This window comes from Pleurodeles waltl, chromosome 2_1, assembly GCF_031143425.1.
Source record: "Pleurodeles waltl isolate 20211129_DDA chromosome 2_1, aPleWal1.hap1.20221129, whole genome shotgun sequence".
Classification (NCBI taxonomy): Eukaryota; Metazoa; Chordata; class Amphibia; order Caudata; family Salamandridae; genus Pleurodeles; species Pleurodeles waltl.
Window position 1 is genome coordinate 73,931,955 of NC_090438.1, and position 16,948 is coordinate 73,948,902.

Genomic DNA, 16,948 nt, shown 5'->3' on the forward strand with positions numbered 1-16,948 from the left:
ACATCTGCATTTTGAATGGGTCTTCCTGGGCTGGGAGGGTGGAGGGCCTGCTCTCACACAAAGGACTGCCACACCCCCTACTGGGACCCTGGCAGACAGGATTGAACTGAAAGGGGACCTGGTGCACTTCTTAGCCACTCTTTGAAGTCTCCCCCACTTCAAAGGCACATTTGGGTATAAAACAGGGCCTCTGCCCTACCTTATCAGACACTTGCTGGAGAAGAAACCTGAACCAGAACCTGCATCCTGCCAAGAAGAACTGCCTGGCTGCTTAAAGGACTCAACTGACTGCTTTCTACAAAGGACTGCTGCCCTGCTGTTGCCCTGCTGCCTTGCTGAACTCTTGTTTTGCTGTGAAAGTGCTCTCCAAGGGCTTGGATAGAGCTTGCCTCCTGTTCCCTGAAGTCTGAGGACCAAAAAGACTTCTCTTTTTCACTTGGACGCTTCGTGCGCCGAAATTTTCGACGCACAGCTTGTTCCGCGGCGAGAAAAACGCTGCACACCGACGCTGATCGACGCCTTCGGGACGACCGGAACTTCGATGCACGGCCTCGCAAGGACAATGCCGCACGACCTCCAGAGGAGAAATCAACGCGACGCCTGCCGTGAGAGTAAAACTTCGACACGCAGCCCCGCAGAACGACACGCAGCTGGAAAACACGCAGGAGAATCCACGCACAGACCCGGGACATTTGGTAATCCCCACGATCCACAGAAAGAGACTGTCCGCGTGCCGGAAAACAACGCACGACTTCCCCGCGTGAAAAATAACGACGAAAGTCCGTGTGTGCTGGGGAGAAATCGACGCACACACCATTTTTCCACGTATCTCTTCTTCTGTGGCCCCCTGAGGAGATTTTCCACTCCAAACCAGGTACTTTGTGCTTGAAAGAGACTTTGTTTGCTCTTTAAAGACTTAAGACACTTTATATCACTTTTCAGTGATATCTCTACAAATTCACATTGCAACTTTATTTGTTTTGACCTACAATTATCCTGATAAATATTATATATTTTTCTAAACACTGTGTGGTGTATTTTTGTGGTACTATATGGTGGTATTGTATGATTTATTGCACAAATACTTTACACATTGCCTTCTAAGTTAAGCCTGACTGCTCGTGCCAAGCTACCAGAGGGTGGGCACAGGATAATCTTGGATTGTGTGTGACTTACCCTGAATAGAGTGAGGGCTTTTGCTTGGTCAGAGGGTAACCTGACTGCCAACCAAAAAACCCATTTCTAACAGTGACTATGTCACTCCACTGGAGATTCCTTCAGTTCTTCTGGTGCAGGCTGAGGACAGGCAGTCCTTGGAGGTAGCACAACCTGGAAACAGTTGCAGTTGCTGGAAGGAGCTGAAGATATAATGGTGCAGAAGTCGTCTTTGCTTCTTTGTTGCAGTTTGTAGAGTTCCTTGAGGGTTCAGCTGCGGTTCCGTCGGTAGAAGACGAAGTAAAGGATTCAGAGGATTCTTGCAATCCAAATCTGAAGAAACATCCATGAAAGAGACCCCAAGTAGCCCTGAAAGGGGGATTGGTCAGCTACACAGGTAAGTATCTATCAGGGGAAGGCTCTGATGTCATCTGCTAGCACTGGCCACTCAGATGCTCCCAGAGTGCCCCACCACCTTGGAATCCAAGATGGCAAAACCCAGGGACACTCTGGAGGAGCTCTGGGCACCACCCCTGGGGTGGTGTTGGACAGAGGAGTGATAACTCCCCTTTCCTTTGTCCAGTTTCATGCCAGAGCAGGGACTGTGGGGTTCCTGAACTGCTGTAGACGGGATTATGCAGGGAGGACAGCATTTGTTCCCTTCAAAGCATTTCCAGAGGCTCTGGGAGGCTTCACCTCCCATGCCTGGAACACCTATTTCCAAGGGGAGAGGGTGTAACACCCCTTTCCCAAAGGAAATTCTTTGTTTTGCCTTCCTGGGCTTGAGCTGCTCAAGCAACAGGATGGTAGAAGCCTGTCTTGAGGTAGCAGCAGCTGGGGCTGCCTTGAAAACATCAGAAGGCTGATATGGCAGTACTGGTGGTCCACTGTGGAGTCCCCAGAGTGCATCAGATTGTACAACCACTAGTAGAACCAGTATTGGGGCACAATTCCCAGTTGTTAGACACCTTACATGGCCATATTCAGAGTTACCATTGTGAAGCTCGACATAGGTATTGACCTATGTCCAATGCATGTGTAAAACGGCATTCCCGCACTCACGAAGTCTGGGAAAATGGTCCTGGATGACTCTGATAGTCCAGGGGGGCCCTCACACACAGGTACTTTGCACACAGCCTTTAGGGTTGGAAGACCTGATATAGGTGACTTTTAAGTGACCTGGTGCAGTTTAAATGGCTGTTAAATGGTGCATGCACCATTTCACATAGGCTACAATGGCAATCCTGTAGATGCCTTTGCATGGGCTCCCTATGGGTAGCAAGAGTAATGCTGCAGCCCCTAGGGATCCCCTGAAACCCTTCTGCCCTGGGTACCTAAGTACCATATACTTGAGACTTATATGGTGGGACCAGTATGCCAATTTGGGATGAAATAATGGGTTACCAGTATGTAGTGACAAATTTGAGAGGAGAGAGAGCATAAGCACAGGGGTCCTGTTTAGCAGGATCCCAGTGACACAGTCTACAAACAGACAAACAGGCAAAAAATGGGGGTAACCATGCTAGAAGGAGGCTACTTTCTCATACTGGGTTTTCTCATTTGCCAAAATCCCGGGATAGGTTTAAGTTTCAATAAGTAAAGTACTTCTGTTCTGGCCATCTCCCTAAACTCCTTCAAGATTTCTAGGATTCTGGACAATAAGGATGAATCTTTATTTGTCTCATTTTCTACTTTGAGTTCTTTTATTTCATGTTATAGTGTTTCTAATCTCTTCCACTTTTCAAGGCCTAATGTTGCCTTTTGCCTGTTCTCAGTGCTCCAGTCTCTGGGCCAGTTACTGTTAGACTTTTCATCCTTGGCGTGGTCTCCCTTAACTTTTTGCCTCTGTTCCCCAGGTTGTTGATGTGTGCTGGACTCTGATTTTGCTGTTTTTGTTACTCTGGGCACTTTACCACTGCTAACCAGTGCTAAAGTGCAAGTGCTCCTGTTTAAATTGTATGTAAGTGGTTCATCCATGATTGGCATATTTGAATTACTAGTAAGTCCCTAGTAATGTGCACTAGAGGTGCCAGGGCCTGTAAATCAAATGCTACTAGTGGGCCTGCAGCACTGGTTGTGCCACCCACATAAGTAGCTCTGTAATCATGTCTCAGACCTGCCCCTGCAGTGTCTGTATGTGTATTTTTACACTGTAAATTCGACTTGGCAAGTGTACCCACTTGCCAGGCCTAAACCTTCCCTTTCCTTACATGTAAGGCACCCCTAAGGTAGGCCCTAGGTAGCCCCAAGGGCAGGGTGCAGTGTATGGATAAGGTAGGACATATAGTAATGTGGTTTATATGTCCTGACAGTGAAATACTGCCAATTTCGTTTTCACTGTTGCAAGGTCTGTCTCTCTCTCATAGGATAATATGGGGGCTACCTTTAAATATGATTAAAGTGTAGATTCCCCTAGAGAAGAGATGGACAGGTGGAGTTTGGGATCCCTGAACTCACAATTTAAAAATGCATCTTTTAGTAAAGTTGGTTTTGAGATTGTGAGTTTGGAAATGCCACTTTTAGAAAGTGAGCATTTTCTTGCTTAAACCATTCTGTGACTCTGCCTTGTTTGTGGATTCCCTGTCTGGGTCAGTTGACAGTTGGGTTGTTTTTCACCTCACACCAGACAGTGACACAAAGGGAGCTGGGGTGTGATCTGCATTCCTGATTAGCCATCTCTGCTAGGAGGGAGGGGTGGAGTGGTCACTCTCATCTGAAAGGACTGTGCCTGCCTCTGACAATGCTGTCTCCAGCCCCCTGGTGTGTGTCTGAGGCCTTGCCTGGGCAAGGCAGGATTTCACAAGAAGGTGTGAGTCCCCTTTGAAGGAAGGTGACTTCAAAGACTAAAATGGGTATAAGAAGGGCACCCAAACTTACAAACTTTAGAAACACTTCTGGAATCAAGAGGAACCTCTGCCTGGAGAAGAGCTGATCGCTGAGGAACAAGTGCTGCCCTGCCTGTGACTGTGCTTTGTGGAGCTTTCCTGCAGTGCTGCTTCTGCCAGAGTAAGAGGGCAAAGACTGGACTTTGTGTGCCTTCCATCTTGAAGAAGAAATCTCCAAGGGCTTGATGTAGAGCTTGCCTCCTGTTGTTGAAGACTCAGGGATAGCAAAGACTTCTTCCTGCCAGCACCTGGAGTCTCTGGAGAGACCCCTACTCTGCTCTGTGGTGCCCTTCCAGTTCCTGGGACCCTGAAAGGAGAGGCTGGCAGCCTAAGGACAAAAATACACGCACCGAGCGCCGTGCGGAGAAAAGATCGACGCGAATCCGATCGCGGCTGAGAAAACGACGCGACGCCGGCTCCGCAGCTGAGAAACGACGCCGCAGGAAACGCGACCGGAGAATCGACGCCCGGAGCAGGAGAAACGACGCGCAGCATCGCTGACGAAGGCTGAGAGATCGCAACCTGCGCCGCGGGACTTTCGGACCGTCGCGTGGCTGGCTTTTTCGACGCGCATCGCCGTGCCGAGCTGTTTTCGACGCATATAACCGTGCAGGGTTATTTTCGACGCACACCGCCCGTGCGGGGTTATTTTTGACGCAAACCAGGTACATTTACACGCTAGCAGCGCTAGTGTGTTGTTACAACTACCTAAAGACTCTTTTTACTTTAAACCTTTAAAAAATCATAACTTGACTTGTGTATGTTGGATTTTTGTCGTTTTGGTCTTGTTTTGTTTAGATAAATATTTCCTATTTTTCTAAACTGGTGTTGTGTCATTTTGTAGTGTTTTCATTAAGTTACTGTGTGTGTTGGTACAAATACTTTACGCCCAGCACTCTGAGGTTAAGCCTACTGCTCTGCCAAGCTACCAAGGGGGTAAGCAGGGGTTAGCTGAGGGTGATTCTCTTTTATCCTAACTAGAGTGAGGGTCCTTGCTTGAGCAGGGGGTAACCTGACTGTCAACCAAAGACCCCATTTCTAACATTGGTGACCAGCGGTCGGGATTTGGACTTGTGTTTGTACTTGACATACAGTAATTAAGTGTACACTACTGTTTTGATCTCAGACCACTACGTGACCACATACTACTAGTCTTGTGATTTTTGTTTTTTACTTGGACTGTTTTTCTCTGCATTCAGTTTCTTTTTTTTCACTGATCCCGTGATTGACTTTTCTGAAACTTCATTTGAGAACTTGCTTTTCTGTTTTTGGAACTGTGCATATTTTTTTTAACCTCTCATCATGTCTCAGTCTGGAGATGCCCTAGCTGAAGCTGCTTTTGACTTGGAGAAATTGGAGAGCTACAAAGTGGCTCAGTTGAAGCAGTTTTGTAGTAATGTTGGCTGTCCCATTAAGAGCTCATCCAAGAAGGATGAGCTGCAAAAGGCGCTGAGGGCCTGGGTGACAGCCAAAGCAGCTGAGGGGCACACAGATGAGGAGCCAGAGGGGGAAGAGGAGTTGCAAGTCACTCACACTGATGTAGTGGGTGGGCCTGCTATGTCTCAGGGGAGGATCTCCAGGGCAGGTAGCAGTGTGTCCTCCAAGAGTCTGACACCTGGAGAGTTACAGGACAGACAGGCAGAGAGGGAGTACCAGTTGGAGCTGAAAAAGCTCAGTCTAGAGGGGGAACAGAGAAAGCTGACCCTCGAGGTGGAACAGAGAAAGCTGGCCCTTGAGGAAAGGAAGATAAACATGGCTCATGAGCTCAGTTTAAAAGAGATAGATCAGAGGAGTCAGTCCAGTAGGGATGGTGGCAGCAATTCTACAGTGCAGCCTGAGAGAAGGGTACACATCCCAAAAGACCTTGTGAGGGATTATAAGAGGGAGGATGATATCTACTTGTGGTTCAAGGGTTATGAGTCAGCTCTCCACATGAACCTGGTCCCTGAAGCTCATTGGGGGGCAGCCCTGTGGAAGCATTTTGAGGCAGAGGGGAGGGACACACTGACGGCCTTAGGGGATGCTCAGAGTCTCACCTACCCTGCCATGAAGGAGGCCTTACTTACCAGGTATGGTCTCACCCCTGAGCAGTACAAGGAGAAGTTTAGATCCTACAAGAGAAAGGAATCCCAAACATGGTTGGAATGTGTTGATTCTTATTGCAGGTCACTGGATGGTTGGGTGAAGGGCAGTAAGGTAAACACGTATGAGGGGCTTTACAATTTAATTGCTTGGGAGCACTTGTACAGTTTATGTTTTCCAGAGCTGCGCCAGCACCTCATTGACAGCAAGCTGACTGACCCCAGGAAGCTTGCACAGGAAGCGGACCACTGGGAGAGCACCAGGGTCCAAAAGAGGTATGGGGGAGACCACGCCAAGGGTGGGCAGGGTCCCTCTCAGACGAAAGGGGGGGGTAAGGGCAAACAGGATGAGTTCTCTAAAGGGCCCCAAACTGATTCCCAGGGCAAGGATTCCCAACCCCCCAGTGAAAAGAGGCCATGGTTCTCCAGAGGGAAGCCAATGGCAGGTGGTCCCCTACGTAAGTGCTATTCATGTGACCAGGTGGGTCATGTGAGGGGGGACCCCAAATGCCCCAAAAGTACACCGGCACCCACTGGTGCACCGTCCCAGGGTTTGGCCAGTGTAGCGCTTGGGGAGGAGTTGGTTTCAGGTGGGTGGGAACCAGCAGAAATGACCCTTGTCTCACTAGGGGACAGTGAGATGGTCCAGAGAAACCTAGTGCCTGATAACACTAAGAAGTACAGGCAATGGGTGACCATCAATGGACAGAGGGTGGAGGCTCTAAGAGACACTGGAGCCAGTGTGACTACAGTGAGGAGTCACCTGGTGTCTGAAGAGCAGATTGATCCCCGGGTACTTCACCAAGTAGTTGCAGTAGACAATTCTGAGCGCCTCTGCAGAGTGGCGCAGGTTCCCTTTGAATGGGGGGGGGTCTCAGGTTCCTGGAAAGTAGCTGTGAGTCCAACCATGCCTGTTGATTGTTTGCTAGGCAACGACCTGGAAGATTCCCCTTGGAAGGAGGTGGAACACAGGTCTCACTTGGAGATGTTGGGTCTGCCTGGGTGGGTATGCGTATCCACCCGGTCTATGGCAGCCAATCAGGGTAGTCAAGAGCCCCTGGAGCCTGAAACAGTGGCCCAGGGGACCGCCAAGAAGAGGAAAGGCAGGAGGCGCGGGAAACCCGCCCCAGAAGTTCCCACGGTCCGGGAGGAGGCAGAGCCTGAGGGTGATGCCCCGGAACCTACAGGGGAACAGGTGGCTGAACTGGGGGAGGTCCCCGAGCTGTCGCAGTGGCAGCAGGAAGGGGGACCCACCAGGGAAGTATTCTGCACAGCGCAGAAGGAGTGCCCTACTCTTGAGGGACTGCGGCAGCAGGCTGCAGCCCAGGCGGCTGGCGGGGCGCCAGGTACTCACCTGATTTATTGGGAGGATGGCCTCCTGTATAGTGAGCCTAAGGTTCCTGAGCCGGGGTCAGCTCGTATGCTGGTGGTACCCCAGGGCTTCAGGACCTTCCTACTGGGTTTGGCTCATGATGTGCCTTTGGCAGGACATCTAGGGCAGGACAAGACCTATAAGAGGCTTGTCTCCCACTTTTACTGGCCCTTGATGAACAAGCAGTCAGCTGCTTATTGTAGATCTTGTCAGACTTGTCAGGCAAGTGGCAAGAGTGGGGGGAAATGCAAAGCTCCCCTCCACCCTTTACCGGTAGTCAGTACTCCCTTTGAAAGGGTAGGAATTGACATTGTGGGGCCTCTGGATCCCAAGACAGCCATGGGCAACAGGTTCATCCTGGTCTTGGTGGACCATGCCACACGGTACCCAGAAGCTATTCCTCTAAGGACGGTCACCGCCCCCGTGGTGGGACGTGCCTTGATGGGGGTTTTTACCCGCATGGGGTTCCCCAAGGAGGTAGTATCTGATAGGGGTACAAACTTCATATCCACTTATATGAAGTCTCTGTGGAAGGTGTGTGGGGTAACCTACAAGTTCACCACCCCTTACCACCCCCAAAGTAATGGTCTGGTTGAGAGATTCAACCGCACCTTGAAAGGCATGATTCAGGGCCTGTCAGAGCCCTTGAGGCGTAAGTGGGACGTCCTCTTGCCATGCCTTCTGTTCGCTTACAGGGAGGTGCCTCAAAAGGGACTTGGCTTTAGCCCCTTTGAGCTCATCTATGGCCACCCTGTGAGGGGACCGCTCAGTCTGGTGAAGGAGGCTTTGGAGAAAGCTCCTAGTAAACCACCCCAGGATGTATTTAGCTACATGCTGGCATTAAGAAACCAGACTGCCCGCTTCAGGAGTCTCGCTCAGGAGAACCTAGAAGCAAGCCAGGAGGACATGAAACGGTGGTACGACCAGAATGCCACTCTGGTTGAGTTTCAGCCTGGACAAAAAGTGTGGGTCATGGCACCAGTAGAGCCTAGGGCTCTCCAAGATAAGTGGACTGGGCCTTTTGAGGTGGTGGAAAGAAAGAGCGAGGTCACCTATCTGGTAGACTTGCAGTCCCCCAGGAACCCCTTGAGGGTCCTACATGTCAACCGCCTCAAACCACACTTTGAGCGAACTGAGCTATCCATGCTCCTAGCGACAGATGACGGGGTGGAGGAAGAGAGTGAGCCTCTTCCTGACCTCCTGTCTGCAGGAGAGAGAGATGGGTCTGTGGAGGGAGTGATCCTCTCCCCCTCCCTGACTGAGGACCAGCAGAGGGACTGTCGCCACGTGCTGGGACAGTTCGCCTCACTGTTTTCCCTGATCCCAGGAGTCACACACCTGTGCACACATGATGTGGACACCGGGGACAGTACACCTGTTAAACATAAGGTTTACAGGGTGACTGACAGGGTGAGGGCTTGCATTAAGGAGGAAGTCTCCAAAATGTTAGCCCTGAGGGTTATTGAGCACTCCAGCAGTCCTTGGGCCAGCCCAGTGGTCTTGGTCCCAAAGGCTACTGCTCCTGGTGCCACTCCAGAACTTAGGTTCTGTGTGGACTACCGGGGTCTCAATGCGGTCAGCAAGACTGACGCACACCCCATCCCCCGAGCTGATGAGCTCATTGATCGGTTAGGAGCTGCCAAGTACCTCAGTACGTTTGATTTAACATCTGGGTACTGGCAGATTGCCTTAACTGAAGGGGCAAAGGAGAGGTCAGCATTCTCTACCCCCGATGGGCACTTCCACTTCAATGTGATGCCCTTTGGGATGAAGAATGCCCCTGCCACCTTTCAGAGGTTGGTCAACCAGGTGTTGGCAGGACTGGATGAGTTCAGTGCCGCCTACCTGGATGACATTGCTGTGTTTAGTTCCACATGGGAGGAACACCTGCAACACCTCTGGAGAGTGTTAGAGGCCCTGCAGAAGGCAGGCCTCACTATTAAGGCGAGCAAGTGCCAAATAGGGCAGGGTTCTGTTGTGTACTTAGGACACCAGGTGGGGAGTGGCCAGGTGGCACCCCTACAGCCTAAGATTGACACGATTCTGGCTTGGGAGCCTCCCAAGACCCAGACTGAAGTGAGAGCCTTTTTAGGTCTCACAGGATACTATAGGAGATTCGTTAAGGGATATGGTACCATTGTTACCCCCTTAACTGAGTTGACTTCTAAGAAGCAACCCAAGAAAGTGATCTGGACAGAGGCTTGCCAGAACGCTTTTGATGCCCTGAAGGCTGCCATGTGCACAGCACCTGTGCTGAAGGCACCTGACTACTCCACGGAGTTTGTTGTACAGACAGACGCCTCAGAGCATGGTATTGGAGCAGTACTCTCACAGCTGAATGAAGAGGGCCTAGATCAACCCGTAGCCTTCATTAGCAGGAGGTTACTACCCAGGGAACGTAGGTGGAGTGCCATAGAACGTGAAGCGTTTGCTGTGGTCTGGGCACTGAAGAAGCTAAGACCCTACTTGTTTGGGACTCACTTCCGAGTTCAGACCGACCACAGACCCCTCAGATGGTTAATGCAGATGAGGGGTGAGAACCCAAAACTGTTGAGGTGGTCCATTTCCCTACAGGGGATGGACTTTACGGTGGAACATCGACCCGGTACAGAACACGCCAATGCTGATGGTCTGTCCAGGTTCTTCCGCCTTAGTGATGAGAACTCCCATGAGGTTGGGTAGTTGCTCCCCACTTTTAGCTGGGGGGGACACGTGTTAGACTTTTCATCCTTGGCGTGGTCTCCCTTAACTTTTTGCCTCTGTTCCCCAGGTTGTTGATGTGTGCTGGACTCTGATTTTGCTGTTTTTGTTACTCTGGGCACTTTACCACTGCTAACCAGTGCTAAAGTGCAAGTGCTCCTGTTTAAATTGTATGTAAGTGGTTCATCCATGATTGGCATATTTGAATTACTAGTAAGTCCCTAGTAATGTGCACTAGAGGTGCCAGGGCCTGTAAATCAAATGCTACTAGTGGGCCTGCAGCACTGGTTGTGCCACCCACATAAGTAGCTCTGTAATCATGTCTCAGACCTGCCCCTGCAGTGTCTGTATGTGTATTTTTACACTGTAAATTCGACTTGGCAAGTGTACCCACTTGCCAGGCCTAAACCTTCCCTTTCCTTACATGTAAGGCACCCCTAAGGTAGGCCCTAGGTAGCCCCAAGGGCAGGGTGCAGTGTATGGATAAGGTAGGACATATAGTAATGTGGTTTATATGTCCTGACAGTGAAATACTGCCAATTTCGTTTTCACTGTTGCAAGGTCTGTCTCTCTCTCATAGGATAATATGGGGGCTACCTTTAAATATGATTAAAGTGTAGATTCCCCTAGAGAAGAGATGGACAGGTGGAGTTTGGGATCCCTGAACTCACAATTTAAAAATGCATCTTTTAGTAAAGTTGGTTTTGAGATTGTGAGTTTGGAAATGCCACTTTTAGAAAGTGAGCATTTTCTTGCTTAAACCATTCTGTGACTCTGCCTTGTTTGTGGATTCCCTGTCTGGGTCAGTTGACAGTTGGGTTGTTTTTCACCTCACACCAGACAGTGACACAAAGGGAGCTGGGGTGTGATCTGCATTCCTGATTAGCCATCTCTGCTAGGAGGGAGGGGTGGAGTGGTCACTCTCATCTGAAAGGACTGTGCCTGCCTCTGACAATGCTGTCTCCAGCCCCCTGGTGTGTGTCTGAGGCCTTGCCTGGGCAAGGCAGGATTTCACAAGAAGGTGTGAGTCCCCTTTGAAGGAAGGTGACTTCAAAGACTAAAATGGGTATAAGAAGGGCACCCAAACTTACAAACTTTAGAAACACTTCTGGAATCAAGAGGAACCTCTGCCTGGAGAAGAGCTGATCGCTGAGGAACAAGTGCTGCCCTGCCTGTGACTGTGCTTTGTGGAGCTTTCCTGCAGTGCTGCTTCTGCCAGAGTAAGAGGGCAAAGACTGGACTTTGTGTGCCTTCCATCTTGAAGAAGAAATCTCCAAGGGCTTGATGTAGAGCTTGCCTCCTGTTGTTGAAGTCTCAGGGATAGCAAAGACTTCTTCCTGCCAGCACCTGGAGTCTCTGGAGAGACCCCTACTCTGCTCTGTGGTGCCCTTCCAGTTCCTGGGACCCTGAAAGGAGAGGCTGGCAGCCTAAGGACAAAAATACACGCACCGAGCGCCGTGCGGAGAAAAGATCGACGCGAATCCGATCGCGGCTGAGAAAACGACGCGACGCCGGCTCCGCAGCTGAGAAACGACGCCGCAGGAAACGCGACCGGAGAATCGACGCCCGGAGCAGGAGAAACGACGCGCAGCATCGCTGACGAAGGCTGAGAGATCGCAACCTGCGCCGCGGGACTTTCGGACCGTCGCGTGGCTGGCTTTTTCGACGCGCATCGCCGTGCCGAGCTGTTTTCGACGCATATAACCGTGCAGGGTTATTTTCGACGCACACCGCCCGTGCGGGGTTATTTTTGACGCAAACCAGGTACATTTACACTCTAGCAGCGCTAGTGTGTTGTTACAACTACCTAAAGACTCTTTTTACTTTAAACCTTTAAAAAATCATAACTTGACTTGTGTATGTTGGATTTTTGTCGTTTTGGTCTTGTTTTGTTTAGATAAATATTTCCTATTTTTCTAAACTGGTGTTGTGTCATTTTGTAGTGTTTTCATTAAGTTACTGTGTGTGTTGGTACAAATACTTTACGCCCAGCACTCTGAGGTTAAGCCTACTGCTCTGCCAAGCTACCAAGGGGGTAAGCAGGGGTTAGCTGAGGGTGATTCTCTTTTATCCTAACTAGAGTGAGGGTCCTTGCTTGAGCAGGGGGTAACCTGACTGTCAACCAAAGACCCCATTTCTAACAGTTACCAATGGAAGGGTTAAGATCATTCCTTGCAAATCAGGTGATTCTCTACAAACACGGAGCTCTGCTACAGACAGGCTCATCAGTCTTCCACAGCAACGGTCACCACTCCAATTGTGTCACTTTTACTGGTCTACCCCCAACCTGCCTCATAAAAATCTTATGCTTACTTTGCACATGCAGCAGTGTGGGACATTGGAACTATACCTCTGCTTAGGGGGGATCTTCCATCGGCTGATGGTCCCATTTCAGAGTAGATGCACCTGTCTCAATCAATCAATTGGCATTTTTTAAAGTCGGCCTAAGTGCACTCGCCTCCTTGTCTGTCAGGTACAAAAACTGAGAAAGTGTGAACAGTTACTTATATGTTAAGAAAGGCTGTACAATATGTATAACATGTATAACTACAAATAAAATTGAATGTAGGCGACAACTGTGCCATATGTACAAGCTTAAAGAATTTGCACTAAGTAAAACAATTTTTTGGTTAAATAAAATATTAAAACATATTGTAATCATTGAAAAAATATAATGTAAACATGGGATATATTAAAATATGCTGTAAGAAAACAGGCTTTTTGCAATTTCCCCCCAACATTTTGCCCCATTGTGAACTACTAGTTGCTGGTTTGTGACTGAGAGCACTCAGGCCTGCTGTCCAGACCTCATTGTATTCTTACAGTGTTCTTTCTCCTTTTTAAATTTATATGTATTTGGATATTCCAATTGGCACGTGCTGATTACTTATAAGTCCTAGTGTATGGTACCCAGGTGCCAAGGGCATGTAAGGGTAGGTGTCAACACAAAAGCTGCTGCACTGGTTGTGCCACTCTGTGTGAAACCAGGTGAAAACAAGACTTTCAGCTGCTGTTGCCGACTGAAGGGGCTGTGCATGCACTGCAGACCCTACTTTGCCATTACCATTAATGTCAAAGGCCCCTTAAGTCCCTTAAATATATAAGTCTCCTCTAACGCAGGCCTATGTAGCCCTAAGGCAAGTTAATTTTAATGTCAGTGGATTTGTAAAGCGCACAAATGTCAATTGACGTCTTGGTGCTAGTGTCATTTGTGATACATGCTTAAAAGGTCATAATACTTAATCTGACAGAAATCATAGCAGAGAGGTAAAAAAAGAAAGACCTAAACCAATTCCCGAAAAGAGAAAGATTTTTAGTTGTTTTCTAAAGGTAAGGAGATTGGACTGAGCTCTAAGGTAATCAGGTAGAGTATTGCACTATTTAGTGGTTGCTGGGAGAAAAATCTTTCCTCCCCAGTGTGTTTCATTAACTCTGGAAGCAACCACCTGTCTGACAGTACTAGATCGTACGTTATGGTTGGTGGTGTACCATTTAAAGATCTTTCAGAGAAAAATGGGACCTGTCTGATATAAGGTTTTATGGGCTTAGCAAACGGCCTCGAATCCAATGCAACCCTCTTATTGCTTGAGACACTGAGCAATATTTTGGAAGGTTCAGTACAGCCCGGGCTGCAGCATTTTGAAGGATCTGAAGTTTATTCAGAATGCAGCCCTGAGAGCCAACATATAGGGCAGTGCAATAGTCCAGTTTAAATATAAAAAGTGATGAAATTTGTTCTCAAATTAAGCGGGATAAAAGGGAGGATTTCCTTTATTATTCATAGGGGCAGGAAACAGGAAGAGGTGACATTATTGGTTTGATCTCTGAAAATAAGTTTAGGGTCAAGCATGACCTCCAGGCTCCTTGTACGGCTTACAGAGCATCTCTGAGGGACCCCACAGGGAAGAGAGAAAGGGGCTGAGTCAAAATCCTCCAGAGCAACCACTTGTTATCTATGGATAGGAAATACCTAATCAGTTCTAAGGCTGTCTCTTTAATACCAATCTGTTCAAGTCGTTGATCAAAAGAACATGGTTAACAATATCAAATGGGACTGGAAGATCCAAAAGGATCAAGGTCGCACTGTTTCCATGGCCTACGATGGTTCTAATTTCTTCTGTTGCTGCCACTAGGGCTGATTTGGTGCAGTGGTTAGGTCTAAATCAATGGTGTGCCGGGTCACGGAGATTGTTGGCTTCAAGGAAGGATACAATTTTCTGGTTCATGGCTTTCTCCAGGATTTTGGGCGATAGCGGAATGTCGGATATTGGCCTATAATTTTTCACCTCCAAAGGGTCTAAGAAGGGTTTCTTTAAGAGAGGTAAAATAGATGTCTTTTTCCATGCATCTGGGAAAGAGCCCGAGGTTAGAATTATATTTAGCAACAAAGTGAGCTGGGCTGAGATTGATTTTGAAACAGGAAGAAGCACCTGAGTAGGGCATAGGTCTGAAGGGGCACTCGATTTAGTGATTTCTATCAGAAAGGCAACCTTTTCCTCAGTGATTGGGGTGAAACTCGACAGAACGGGAAGAGAGTCTTTAAAAGATCTTCTATGGATTCATCTGTTCTGTTTCATTTATTGGTTTTCGGGCTGGGTCATGATGTTTGTTTACTTTAGAAAAAAATAAGTCAGCTATTGCATCACAGAGCTGCTGGTCCGGGTTAATCTTAATTTTATTACTAACACTAGATCGAGGCTTTACTATATTTAAAGGTTCCTTCGTGGAGTTGCCTGCTGACATGATTGTATCTATTTTGGCTACATGTATTTAATTTTCCTACTCTTTTAATATAGCATTGTATTTATTGTCTCCTTTGGGCTGCAGTTTAGCCTCCAAAGTTGTTTTTTAAGCTTGCATTTTTCTCTTAACTTCTCTAAGCACCTGGGAGTACCACGGAGCAGAGGGTGTAGACTAATGTTCAGACCTGACTTTAAGGGGGCTAATGGGTAACCACAGAGTAAACCCATTTGTTGTAATTAGCTGCCACTTGCTCGGTTGTCTCAGCCGGAGGAGGTAGAGTTTTGTGTAACAATTGTTGTAGTTTCAAATTATCTATCTTTTTTCAGGGGCAGTATTTCAATGCAGCTGAGGTCTTGGGAGCCGTCAGCCTTAGGACTGAGCTGGTCAGTTTGAAACAAATGGCCTAATGATCAGTCCAGGCTAAGGGCAAAATTGTACTGACCCTTAAATCAGGGTTGCTAGTAAAAATGCAATGTCGTGGGTGGCCAGCTTGGCTCTCTACGTAAAAATTTAAATCTCCAAAAATTTTGAAATTGGGGAAGTCAAACCATGATTCCAACAAACTTAAGAGTGACTGAGTAAAATTCTCCCTAGAGTCTGGGGGGCGGGAGATTAATAAACCATTAAAATAATAAGTGTTAGCGATTTTTAAGTTGAAGACAAGAGCTTCACAGTTGAGATGAAATAGGGATTTATGGGTAGCCTTAATTGAATTATGACAGATAGTTGTAATACCGCCTCCTCTCTTGGATTGTCTGTCTACATAATTAAATCCTAGCCTTCGGGGATACCTGCTTTGAAATCTGGGTCAGACGCTGCACCTGCCTACGTCTCAGTCAGGAAGGAAACGTCCAGTTTTTCAAGTTCCAGGAGTTTCTCAAGTTCCTATCTGTGCCTTATATATGAAAGTGTATTTAGAAGCAAACAAGTTACTACCTGGTTTATGTTATCAGGTGGATTTATAGTCCAGGTCTAGGCTTGAGCACCATTTAAGTTGGAGGGCAAGCGTAAAGCTGACTGGAATGAGTAGCCACATACTGGACAGCAATACTGGGTGAGAGGAGCATCAACGGTATAGCAAGGGCAGTGTGCGGACTTACAGGGATCCTGGTACTATGTGCACAGATGCAGACTGACTTGCCTTTGGCATGCCATCAGCACGCCTGTTTCAAGGATGCGCTTCGCTGACCCTTAAGTGGGCCAAGTTTGAGGGGGGGGGGGCAGATGGTGGTGCTGAATCACACAAGATGCGCTGGAGCGCTTTGAGATGTAGTATGCTTGGGCAAACAAAAAGTAAGGAGCTGTAAATTGTAATGATAGACATACATTTTCAATATGTATATACAGCAATGTCCTAAAGCGTTTGTGTTTGCTCAGGACAGTTAGATAGCCTTTTAAGGTATTTGCAGAGTTAACGTTTGGCACTTCAATGCATTTAACATCTGACAGAGGCTATCTAACCCATCATGTAAGGTATCAATTTAAAGGGGACATCAAATGCTACTCAATGGTGTAGTCAACATTTATATCCACTTTAATGCTGGCCAGTTTTGCGAAAGTTGCCATATTTTGACACAGGTAGTCCAGTGACTACACAGAGTCACAGGGACTGTGACAGGTTCATGCCCACCCGGGGAGATCTGTGAATGACTTCCAGGCTGAGAACAAAAACTGTTGCTGCCCTGGAGGTGTGACCCTCCACTCACAGGATGGGCTGCAAAGGGTGTTAGCCCGAAAGGCCAGCATCAAAGGGTGATGCTGCCTTTGAAGGAAAGCTGTGAGAACATTCCTGTGCAGAAAGCCCTTTGTTTCCCTTAGGCAATGTAGAGCCAGGTCCAAAGGAGGAATAACTAGTATTAGAATCAGTTTTCCATGAGTGTGCTGCCCATGATGGTCACACTCCCAGGAGTGGGCTATCAAGATCCTCACACTTGAGGAAGACTTTAGCCATGTTGGTTGTGGAGTGCAAAGTGCACTGTGGGATTGCCAGATGCCACACGTTATTAGAACCA